Source organism: Dermacentor variabilis, unplaced genomic scaffold (genome assembly GCF_050947875.1).
Source record: "Dermacentor variabilis isolate Ectoservices unplaced genomic scaffold, ASM5094787v1 scaffold_38, whole genome shotgun sequence".
Lineage (NCBI taxonomy): Eukaryota > Metazoa > Arthropoda > Arachnida > Ixodida > Ixodidae > Dermacentor > Dermacentor variabilis.
Window position 1 is genome coordinate 452,111 of NW_027460566.1, and position 13,198 is coordinate 465,308.

The window sequence follows — 13,198 nt, forward strand, 5'->3', positions numbered from 1 at the left end:
CCTAATATCAGTGCTTATGCATTCCACTAACTCATTATTCTTCCCTGTGCAATTATTGTCGGTCCACAAATACGTAACACCCAGCTAAGTTTCTTTCCCACTCATTGTACCTGATAACCAAAGATGCTCTTGACATTGTGAATTTACTCTTTTCCATTTGGCTCCCTGATGGATGAGCATTCCGACTCCCCCTCCCTTTCTTTCCGACTTAGTTCTGTTGCACCCTTCCCATACATAATCCTCAATAACTGGCGACTCTTCTGAGTCTCTAAGGTGCGTTTCTGTAACCGCATACACCCCTATTTGTTCTCTATGTAACTGCTCCTCAATCTCTGCCCACTTTTCCTTTCTTCTACCGCCCTGCATGTTTATGTAGCCTATTGCATGGCGAGCTCTTGTTCTTGCTTTCCTCCTTTTTCTGTTATCGACGGCGATGCTCTTCTGATGTTCCTCTAGGGTACCTTCTTTATTACTACTTACTCTGACCTCCTGAGCGCCCGCGGGCCCCCTAAAAAAGCAACAGCGCGACCCCCAAGTCGCCAGCCCACTTCTCGTGCTAGCCTGTAATTGAAGTGGATCCCATCTCGTTTAAAACCACAACTTCTCACTTCCCTGTTTACTTCGACAACCTCGAAGCCTTTCTCTCGGCTCATTTTCCATATTGCCTCATTGGCAGCCATTACGGCTCTTTGTACGTGACTGTCACGCACAGGCACCTCCGGCACCGTGCACACCACGATCTGCACCTGAGGGGATAGCTCGCGCAAGTCGTCCACCCCCTTCGCCAAGCGCTGGGCTAGTCCTGGCCCTTTCCTGTTCAGGACGTCATTTAGCCCACCTGCTACTACGACAAGGTTGCGCACGTGGGCATTTTCCGTGAGCTTTTCTTTTGCTCGCTCCATGACAGAACCCAGTGTCTGTCCTGGAAATGTCCCTACCGCCACTCTTTTGTCGCCTTTCACCCTCTCCACAATTGCTTTTGAGCACCCAGCCATGTTTGAGTCGCCAGCGATAATCACCCTTTCACTCTCTCCTACCTCTCCCTGCTTCCCGGCTTCCTGTGGCTGCAGCGTCGCCTCACTCGGGGCGTGCTGCGCTGCTTCGCTATAGCTACGCCGATTCACCGGCGCCGAGCTGGCGACCGCTTGCTTTGGCTCCCTGCCTCCCACTTCGCCCTCGCTTTGGTGTCCTGACCCGACATTATCCGCTGCCCGAGTCTCAAGAGCGTCGAGCCGCCTTTGCAGTTCGGCGCTCCTTTCTTTCGCCTCCCCAAGCTCGGCCACAGTCCTCACCAACTGCGCGGCCTGGGCCGCCTCCACCTTGACGAAATTTTCAACCTTCGCCTGCAGTGCTACCCGCTTCTCCTGCTCCTCGTTCAGGTTTGCCTTAAGCTCTTCAAACTTAGCCGCCCGATTCTCTTCCAGTTTTTGGACGGCTTCCCTGACACCCTCGCACGACCTGCACGTGAAGCTAGACCCCACCGCGTCTGCTAAATTCTGAAATTTAGTCTCGTCGAGGAAGCACCAGCGCAGGCACTCGTCGCACTGCACTTGCTCCCCGTCCCCCGCGGCCTTCACGTTTTTCGATTTCATCGCTAGGCCTACGTCCCTAGGCCCAACGAGCAAGTTCGCCAAATCACTCACGCAAACCCGACCTCGACCGCTATCCCAAACAAAAACAAAGAATTATCACTCCCTACTCCATGTGAGAATCCGAAGAGCTAGCTGAAAGAACTACCCCCTAGGCCTAACGGGGGAGCCGCCAGACCTAGACAAAGCCGGTACGTTTCCTACTCCTACCAAAAATTCAAAATTTGCGCCCCTACTCCATGCAAAAGAAAACACTTCAAAACACTAGCTAATAAAGATAAAAGAGTACTTAGCTACGAACGAAGTCGCTGAAGCAGGCCCCGCACACTCTCAAGTTCAACAAATGGCCACAGAGGGCGAAAAATCAATCGAGGCGCGTTTCAGCGTAAGCGCGCAAGTGGAGCTACTGTGATTTGGTCGAATACTTTAATTGGTGCTTTCTCTGCTAGGGGCGCTGAATATGCTGATTTTTTAAATTTACACAAACCATTGACATGAACCATCGAGGTGCCTAAGGATGTTTTTTTACCTCAGGCAAATAGGCAGTTGATTTTTTTTAAAATTTGATTGTTGAAGCTGCTTTTTGGTCATAGCGTCAAGGTTTTTGTACTGGCCGCCGTTCCTGCGACCCGGTCGTAGGAGTGGAAAGGGGGGGGTAAGCGTTATCGTGCCCTGGTCGTACGAACGGTTAGGGCCCGAAAGCGTTAGGTTCACCCAAATAGACGCTAAATAATGATTTGGCTTGGCTCTGTATATTATTTTTAAATAGGCGGCGCTCGGTGCTTCCGTTCTGCCTGTGCGGTCTTCACCTGTGTCAGTGGCTGTGGAGAAGTGATTGTAGCTGTTTGATGTCGTTAAATGTGAGAGCTTGTGGCGAAGTGATTGAGTATGGCCGTAGTAGTTCTGCCCATGTAGTGTTTTGCGGACTTCACCTGTGCCTGTGACTGATCGTGTTGCCCAATGGCTTTGTGGAAAGCGACGTGGTTTGTGTGGATGTCATCGCAGCGTTTCCCAGCTCCTGGGTGGCCCGTGTGCCAGTTATTGATGGCGTTGCCCAGTAGCTTTGCGGAAGTTGATGTACCTTGTGTGGATTTCGTTGCTGCTTATGACTGCCTTAATTATAGGTGGTCACGCTGCCTTTTGAAGCGCGTCCGAGCGCGAGAAACTTCACCGATGTTTTTGTAAACAACGTGGACGTCTCGAAATGTTAGCTAGAATTCAACCAGCAGCAAGCCAAGTCTTTATTTTGTGGTTTTTCGAGCTTATGCTCATGCTAGCAGCAGAAGAACAAAAAGTCCGTTACATAATGTCAGTTGCATAAAATCAGCTTTGCCGCAATAGTCATGTTATGCGGTGAAGCATACGTAATGTATTGCGGTAAAGTATATAAAAAAGTAGGCAGGGACCACTGCATTACTGGGGCGATTTTCTTGTATCATGGTCATGGCCGTGCGCGAACAAGGAAAAATCACGGTCGAAGCGCATGGCACAAACCTTGCCAATGCTTCAATTGGAAAAAGAAAGAAAACGAATTGGAGTGGGTGATGCCAAAAACAAAGCCTTGACTTTTGTATTATCAAAGCAGTTCCGAGAATAGCCAATCATATTCCAAGCTCCTGCATTATTTATGATTGTTTAAAGTATATGCATATATTGCGCACCAGCCTTAGCACCAATTCTAATGTACTCTAATGATGTAAGTTTAATAACATGTGGCATATATATAATTTGTGCTGTATGGTGTTGTACTGTTTATATAAGCTGCTGCTTTCATGTGGTAATGTGTACATTGGCTGGAAGAGTTGATGCATCCTCCTTATAGAGCTCATTGAAAGGTAAACCACCTGTCAAGCCATCATTGTTCTTGCAGTTGTACACCAGATTTCACAAACATGGGGACAGTTATGATATAGAAAGAGTAGCTGAGGCTTAACATATCCACATGCATGCACAGGAGTGCGGGAGTTGACCATCTATCTCTCTAACTCAGGTTGAATGTGCATACTTGAGTAACATGTAACACTTGTTGGGTGTCAGGTTTTTTTTATTGTTAGCCTAGTTTGTGTTTTTTCTCCCATTTGTAGGTTTTAGTGTGTGTTGCTGTGTATGTATATAATTGCTTCCAGAGTGGCTTTCTTGTTGCTAATAAATTTAGAGAAGGCAGCGTTCTTCATTTTGTGCATCAGACAGCAAGTAAGCATGTTTTAAAGGATGTTGGATTTTGTTGCCATAAGCAACAAAAAGGCATAAGCATATAGACTGCTTGCTGGAGGTACTCTTTATAGCATTAAGGATATTATCATGCTGATAACTCTGTGCACAATAATTAGAAAGATCACATCAGGTCCAACATGTCCTCTTGCCACCATGAAATCTTGTCAGATGCATAACACGGGACATACACCACAGATCTTGGCCAGCCATTCTCATTTGTGGTCTCGACCTCCTACCACTGAGCAGACTGGTCCAAGAGACAAAACATGCAACTTTTATCTGATTAAATGTAGTGCATGTTGCACAAAATTAGATGTCAGGTGTTATTGTTGACACAGATACATATCTGTAAGCCTCATAAACTAATGTCACAAGAAAGAGAGTAATACCCATGAAATGCACTCTTGGTAGGATGGCAGGATCATTCTCTTGCAGAGTTAAATAACAACCATGCAGCAATATCATGATATCAAGCTGAACAATAATTCACTCCAAGAATAGGTTTCTTCATGCAACATTGCACTGATAGTCTTGAAATACAATACCCATTGCTAACAGAAGGCCTTCCAGATTATGCATGACAGGAGGGCATATTTTAGGAAGCAAGAATGAAAACGGAGCCGGTTAACTATGAAAGTTGTGAATGCAACTCTGCAGAAGTTAGAAAAATGAACCAAACGGAATAGTTTAAAAGTAAGTGGTTTAGGGACAAAAGGTCGTTTTATTCCATGCCAGAAAAGCAAGCAGAGGTTGAAATGCTTTCCACATACATACCTTCAAAGTGCATGTACAGGGTCTGTCCTGAGAGTAATATCAGTAAGGCGATTAAAAATCATTTATTGAATTTGTTGTTACAAAAAATTTAAAAATCTTCAAAATACTCTTCTTTTGCGTCAATACATCGGCTCCAGCGAGACTTCCAGCTCTCGAATGCGTTGCGGTAGTCCTCCTCCGGAATGGCCTTTAATGCTGTGGTGCTAGCTGCTTTAATCACGTCTGCTGTCCCAAAATGATTGCCTTTCAGGGGTGTTTTGAGGCATGGAAACAGAAAAAAGTCAGGGGGGAGCCAAGCCCGGGCTGTACGGGGGCTGGGGGATCGTTGGCCCCACTGCATTAACCAGGTAGTCGGTGACGATGAAGGCACTGTGGGCCAGCACATTATCGTGGTGCAACTTCCAGTTGTGTGCAATGTCCGGCCGGATATGTTGAACCCTGCGTTTCAGTCTTTCAAGGACATCCACATAAAATTTGGAGTTCACAGTGGTTCCAGGTTCTTCAAACTCATGATGAACCAGTCCGTCGATGTCAAAAAAAAACAATGAGCATGATCTTGATCTTTGATTTGCTCACCCTGGCTTTCTTCTGGGGAGGGGACAAGTGTGTGTGCCACTCAGATGATTGCCTTTTGGTCGCCGGGTCATATTCAAATACCCAAGTCTCGTCTTCTGTAATGACGTTGTTCAAAAATTTTCGCTCACGTTTGCACATGTTGAGATTTTCTTGGCATGTTTCAACGCGGCGTGACTTTTCGTTGTCAGTGAGCACTTTTTGAACCATTTTTGTGCACGCCTTCCGTATGCCGATATTGTTTGTAACAATTTCATGAACTTGAGTCGCCCATTAAACGAACACTTAATCGTTGGTCTGAGTTCAACAGTTCTCTCGCTCGTGTCACATTGTCAGTCGTAGTGGTCGTGGATGGCCATCCAGCGCAGTCCTTGTCGTCGCCCTCTTTCCGCCCTTCCAAAAGGCCTTGTGCCACCGAAACACTTGCCGATCTGACCAGGCATGTTCTTTATAAGCAGTCTTGAGCATAGTAACAGTTTCTGCAGCAGTATTGCCAAGTTTCACACAAAACTTGATCGCAAATCTTTGTTCTAATGAGTGCTGCATTTTCACTTGCACAAGAATAAAAAACAGCTCACGGACGGGCCCATCCGACACTCTCCGATGTTCGGAGCACACTGACTGACGGATCGCTGCTTAGCTGGATTCCGTCACTACTAGTTTCGACGAGTTAGACCGCTCTGACATACAGTCACATCACAATAAATTTACTGACATTACTTTCAGGACAGACCCTGTATGTGGTGATAGACAAGCTTTTTAGATATAAATGTTGGGAACCTGGATGGAGGTGAGGGACATGTACAGTAAAAACAAGATGTATAAGGTCAAAAATTAATTCTTTTAGTCAAAAATTGGTCAGTGCTGTCTAGCTTCTCTTGTTCCCTGGCCCTGGATGGTGAATACAAAGCTATATATATATATATATATATATATATATATATATATATATATATATATATGATTTTGTACAATCAAGCATAGAATCATTGCCTTCTACCTGAGCTAACGAAGGGGGAGAAACTTGGAGGTTTCTTGGAGACAAAAAAGGGCATTGTGTTGTCATGTTGGAAAGCACTTTTCCGGAGGAGGGTGTGTCAGCCACTGACATCAATTTTAATGAAATTTATACCAATATAGCTGACATAAAATGTTGAGCTGTCACGAAGTTGAATCAGTTTGGTTTGACAACAGTCTCAAATGATGTTAAGGTGGAAAAAGGTTTTCTTTTATGCGCCTTCTTCAGTGCAAAACACACAAGCTTAGGGCATCCATTTCAGAACCATTGTGTCGGAATATAAATCATCATCATCATCAGCCTGGTTACACCCACTGCAGGGCAAAGGCCTCTCCCATATTTCTCCAACAACCCCGGTCATGTACTAATTGTGGCCACGCCGTGCCTGCAAACTTCTTAATCTCATCCGCCCACCTAACTTTCTGCCGCCCCCGGCTACGCTTCCCTTCCCTTGGGATCCAGTCCGTAACCCTTATTCACCTTCGGTTATCTTCCCTCCTCATTACATGTCCTGCCCATGCCCATTTCTTTTTCTTGATTTCAACTAAGATGTCATTAACTCGCGTTTGTTCCCTCACCCAATCTGCTCTTTTCTTATCCCTTAATGTTACACCTATCATTCTTCTTTCCATAGCTCGTTGCGTCGTCCTCAATCTGAGTAGAACCCTTTTCGTAAGCCTCCAGGTTTCTGCCCCGTAGGTGAGTACTGGTAAGACACAGCTATTATATACTTTTCTAGCTTTATATACTTTATATAAATCATAGCTTCATGTTTCAGAATTTCTGCAGACACACCTTGACAGGCTGGGAATCAACGACCAATTCCTTGCTGCCAGCTCTCAGACTGTTGTACACTTCCTGCAGGAGCATAATCTGGGAAAATGGGCAGGCTTTAGTATAGATGCAGAAGATTTATACAATTCTTTGCCGCAGGTGCGTCTCTTGCAGTTTGTTAAGGACTGCATACACAAGCAAACAGGTTAGCTGGAATTTGCTGAAAGGTGCAAAATTCTTGTTGCAAACTTTCTGGAGCTTCTTGATTTCTATTTAAGGTCAATTTTGGTCTGGTGGGAAAGTAAAATATGTGTCCAGAATGCTGGCATCTGCATAGGTTCCGGTGTTGCACCAGTGCTCAGTAATATTTTAAGTTATATTGACCAGAAGATAATCAAAACCTGAGTGGGCTTGCTCTTAAAATTTTCAGATACGTGGATGATTATTTGTTTTTCATGAGCAAATGATAACTTTCACAGAGCTTTCATCGAAGTACTGAAACTATATAGAGAACAATAGCAAGGTTTCAACTTCACTTTAGAAGTTCCAGAAAAAAAATGTGCTGCAACTTCTTATGTCAGGCTTACTTTTATGTGGGATCACGTATGCTGGGGATATCAGTTGAGAACTTCTAAGCTCCTTCTTGATTATAGGTCTAGCCATTCAAAACTTATTAAGTACAGTATTGCCACTCACGCAATTAGAGATGCCCCAACCAAGAGCTATCCTCACCTTATCCTTGAAAGTGTAAGGAATCTGGTGACAAGGCTTAATGAGGCAGGTTATTCAGTTTCAGTGGTTTTTTTATCTTGAAGCACGTTAATTAAGGAACTTAAGGTGCGACCAGGGTGGAAGAAGCTTAAGGAGCAAGAGCGGAACAAAGTTGCCATTATCCCCTCTATTAATTGTCGCACAGGCAGACAAAGGTGGCTTCTAAGTTCCAGGAGAGGATTGGGTTTTCATTTAAAGATAAGCTGAAGGGAATATGTGAAGCAATAAACAAGCACATTCTTCACAACGGGTGTCTGAGCAGGGAGGACTGCAAAGTGAAATATAGCATACAGTTTGTCTCTTGCACACGAAATAATGTTTATTCGATTCCTGTTTCTTGAAGCCTACGAAATATATATCAGTCAGACTGGAAGGTGCTTAAACATTCGACTATAGGGAAGTACCATAGTTTTTTGAAGGGTTTTTGCGCATCCACACCTTTCTGTGCATTGTTGCAGCATTGGGCGTCATCCAGTTTTTGAAAGTACTATTCTGCTGTTCACACACTGTGAAAAGCTCTCACATGAATTAATGGAGGCTTATCACATTAGAAAGAAAGGCTCACTATGTGTTAGCCAGCCATCCATCTCGCTGCAAGATAGCGAGGTTGCTGTGTTAGATCTTAAGTAAAGCCACTGAGCTGCATTGTGCCTTAGTAATTGTTTTTTTACATTGATTAATCAGCCGTGACATGTGTGTTGCCGTCAAAACATGTGCATTCGGTGATGTGAAGGTTGTTTTGGTATGTATCTGCATATGCTAGGGGGCCGGGTGTTGGTCACGTGATGTGTGTTATATATTGGTTGTTTTCTTTCAATAAACTTCATTTGATAGTGCTGTGTCCTGTCCCATTCTATTACTTTTGTCGGCATCTGTCATGCAGTAGCTGCCATGAAGCTTCAACAACTTGCCCAATTTTCAATCGTATTTTCTATCGTATGGAGCATTAGAGTTACGAAATGGGCACCATGGTATATATATATATATATATATGTGTGTGTGTGTGTGTGTGTGTGTGTGTGTGTGTGTGTGTGTGTGTGTGTGTGTGTGTGTGTGTGTGTGTGTGTGTGTGTGTGTGTGTGTGTGTGTGTGTGTGTGTGTGTGTGTGTGTGTGTGTGTGTGTGTGTGTGTGTGTGTGTGTGTGTGTGTGTGTGTGTGTGTGTAAAGGTAACATGGTGGTAAGGTGGGGTGGTAAAAGTAAAATGAAGAGATTTTCACATCATGACTGGTCCTTTTACCACATTTACCTACAAAATTAAACACTCTGTTCTTATTAAGCACCTTGTACATAGGTAATCATATTACTAATAATCTTTCACTGCAAATGCAAACTTTCTAAGTAATGCTAATAACTGAACACATGGCTTTTTGTGCTGCGAGTTTTCTTGGGACTCCTCCTTCCCTTAAACTTATACTGTATAATATGCTTCTAAGATCAAAACTGGAGTATGCTTCATCAATCCGGGATATACCTACAAAAAATACAACTCTCATATTTAGTTGAAGCCGTACAAAACCAACCTGTACATTTTATTGTAGCTGCTTATTCCCATGCCGTAAGCATATCAACAATTAAAAGTTGCCTTGATTGGCTAGGCAACAAGAAAACTTGCCTGATTATTTCACAAATTCTCAATTGAAACATGTTTTTATTACCTCCTTGTAGCTCATTGATATATATGTGTGTGTGTGTGTGTGTGTGTGTGTGCGTGTGTGTGTTCTGAGGCTGCCTTTTACAGGAATAGTAAAGATTGGTTTGGCAAGTTGGCACCTGTACCTTGAGGTTGTAGTTCATTCTCAATGAGATACAAGGAGGTAATAACATATGTTTCAATTGAGAATTTGTGAAATAAATGGGTAGGTTTTTTTGTTGACAAGCCTGGCCAATCAAGGCAAGTTGTAATTGTTGATATGCTTGCGGTATGGGAATAAGCAGCTACAATAAAATGTACAGGTTGGTTTTGTATGGCTTCAACTAAATATGAGAGTTGTGTTTTTTGTCGGTGTATCCCGGATTGATGAAGCATACTCCAGTTTTGATCTTGCAAGCATATTATACAGTATAAGTTTAAGGGAAGCAGGAGTCCAAGAAAACTTGCAGCAAAAAAAGCCATGTGTTCAGTTATTAGCATTAGTCAAAAAGTTGATATGCATTTACACTGAAAGATCACTAGCGAAAAATCTGATAGGGCAACCTAATAAAAATTATATCAGTTTGTTTCTATTGCATCATGAAACGATACAACTGATACACTGATAAAATTACTTTTAGTTCTATTCTGGACGCATCTGTGCTATTCTGCTTGTACAAGTCTACTAGTGTATTCTTTTTATTAGTGTAATAGTGTATTCATATTAGTTTGCCAGATCTATAGTCTATCAGTATCTATGTGTGTTGTATAGGTGTAATGTGCCTCAAGGAGAAGCAAGCTTCCTCATTTGCCCGAAAAATGAGTCAGAAATAATGCATTTATATTATCAGAAAAGACAATACATATAAATCAAATATGAAGCCCAGGATTCAGAAAGGAAAGATTGTTGGAACAAATATACACCATACAACAGCTTAAAAAGAATAAAAATGTGATCACATTTAAAAGAGAAAAGATGTTTAGATTGGTTCACAACAAAGTTTAGCCTCTTTAAACAGGAGGTTATTGGCAATCAAGCCACCGAAATGGTTCATACGTACGCCACAAAGATTATTAGACTTCACAATCTAGAAAGCTAGTGAATGGAAGTGGTGGGTTCTTCATTATTCATTACCATGCCTTCATGGCTTTTTGCCAGATAAGTAAGTCAGACATTCCAGTTTGCTTGTAGAGGGTGTCTATATACTTCTACTAGACACCGTCACTTCAGATGACCATAATGAGATCATCTGATCTTCTCTCGGAGTTTGTTGTGAGAGCACAGTCTTTGTTTGGATTGGGTGCAATGACATACAATGTACACCAAATCCTGCATCTTCCTAAAAGTGCGGCTAAACTAGGACCTCATTGGTCGCATTCTTCATTTGTATTTGAAGGCGGAAATGAACTTCTTGTGAAATTTGTCAGCAGAGCTAATGATGTTCCTTTACAAATATTGGAATGTTATGTACTTGCTCGAAAGTTACAGGCAGCTAAAGCTAGTTTAAATCTTTCACCAGAAGCAGTGAGTTTTTTTGGTGTACAGAAGAGGAGAGCTGGTCAGCAGACAGTTTTGTTAGGCACTGGAAAGCTGTGCCTGAACCTGGATGAAAGTGAAAAACAGGCTGTAGTCCACAACCGTGGCTGTGACTCAACAAGTGTCACTGAATATTAGTGAATGATCATCAACCAACAAACATTCCACTCTCTCCAGTACACTTGAACTATAAAGACTAAATACAGTGCATTTGTCAGCTTCTCAGGTGCGTTTTCTCTCATTTGTAGAATTCTTACTGGAGCGAATTCTTGTAGAATTCTGAAATGCAAGAAACTATTTCCTGTTGAAATTCTCCATGCAAAGCACCTTTCAGTCTGCGTCAGAAGAGAGGAGCCACAAGTTTACGTAACACCCAGCGAAGTTATGCGCCTTTATGTGTTTATAGAAATAGACAACAATATTTTTGAATGGACAATACGAAACCTTTATGAAAGAGACTAATTCCCATGCTCAAGACATGGCAATGATGAACAGTATGTCTTCAGCCATGGTACATGAATGTCTGGTAATAACAGGTTATAGCTTTAAAAAAAAACAGTTGGTAACAGTGCACCACACTTTATGGAATTCTGTAATAATCAGCTTTTTGATGTTTGAATATATTAACCTAGCCAGAGCCATCAAAATTCTAGAGTGTTTATTTTTTCTTGCGTTAGCTTCTTGTTTTCCTAATGAACCAGCTAGCCCAATTTGCCACTCTTCATTATTGTACTCTTGTTGATTAAGTGCTTGGGGAATTGCATGGTCTGCATGTTGGCAGTGGTGATGCAGCTGCTGATGAACAGCTGCAGTAGCCAAAAATGACAATATTTTACAGGACTTATGCACAGTTTCGGGTCGGTGTCCTTACATGTAGCGAAGGGCCCTACTTAACCACGTGACTGCCTTGAGTGGATGATCACAGTGAACAAACAGTGCTTCACTAGCAGACGGTGAAGAGGTAAAGCTTCTCAGTCTGTATGCAGAGGCATGGAAAGCAGCTGAATGTCAAGTGAGCAGTTATGCTACTTGATACAACAGCATCATTTTCACACGATGCATCTGTCTGCCTCACTTTATTTACTCCTTTGACTCAATGTATCTGGTGCAAGTTTATCCGTTAACTGTGGCAGCATGACAAAGACACTATCTTTTTTCTGAATGAAACAAGCAAACTCTGAAATTTCATTTGAACAGTGTATTACGGTTTGAATCAAAGACTCCAAACACTATATATGAAGCCTGTTCTGATAGTCTTCTTTGCTTTCGCATGCTGAAGGCTACACAGGTTAAACCACTTTTACACATTTCGACGTGCGGTGGTTGAACTAGCACCCAGTGAAGAATTGTGTCTTCTGATTTTGCAATATGTGCATTGATGTTTAGCTGTTTTTGTTCATGATTATGTGGTTTTAAAAATGGTAAATCCATGTTCTTACTTGAATAAGTTCCCAGATCTGTACTCACTTTTGCTTAAATAATATTGCTGTATTGTCATGTTCTGATATATTGCTGTAGATCTTGTACCAATAGCGATGCTTGTCCTGTTTTCTTGCTTCCTGTCAGTGTGCCATACCAGTTTGTTCTTTTTGCACAAGCTCACTTGTGTTCTGTCACATATCACGACACTTTTGGGATGAATGCAAAAATGCATAGTCTAGAGAAAATAGTTTCATATGAAGTTGTAATATTATAAAAGCATATGCCAATTAGACCTGGTGTTCTATACAGCATCTGTGAGCACAAATGGGCATAGTGAAGTTGGTACTTCAGTCTGTGTTTTTGCTCTTATGTGTTTGTTTAAATGTGGTTAAAGTTGCTAGCTTATTCTTTAGATAGCGGAGTGTAAAATAAACCCTAGTCATGTTGCTTGTGTCTTGTCCTTGTTCCTTTGTGGATGGATGCATTATTGTTGTTATAATTTTCAAATCAAGTACGCACAAACTAACCCAGAAAGTAGCTTTAATGAAATCACGTTGGTAGTGTCTAATTTATGGCATTCACAAACTCAGCCGGACATGTTAGAGCTACAGTTACTATCCACAGTCTTGAAAGTGCTTTGTTTTGCTTTTGTAAATAAACTTTATTACAACAGTAGGAAGATACCTATGAAGAAAGGAGTCAGACAAGTAGACACAATCTCTGCAGTGCTATTCACTGCATGCTTGGAAGAAGTATTCAAGCTATTAAACTGGGAAGGTTTAGGAGTAGGGATCGACGGCGGACGCCTCAGGAACATTCGGTTTTGCCGATGACATTGTTCTATTCAGGAACACTGCGGACGAGTTACAACAAATGATGGAGGACCTTAACAGGG

At 42.4% G+C, this 13,198-nt stretch overlaps 1 long non-coding RNA gene across 1 annotated transcript; it reads left to right on the forward strand.

Annotated features, from left to right (window-relative positions):
- Positions 1-2,256: 2,256 nt before the first annotated feature.
- LOC142569038 (uncharacterized) lies at positions 2,257-8,552 on the forward strand. The gene is made up of 2 exons (XR_012825621.1): positions 2,257-6,867; positions 6,947-8,552. It is a non-coding gene; the product is annotated as an uncharacterized LOC142569038 (long non-coding RNA).
- The last annotated feature ends 4,646 nt before the right edge of the window (positions 8,553-13,198 follow it).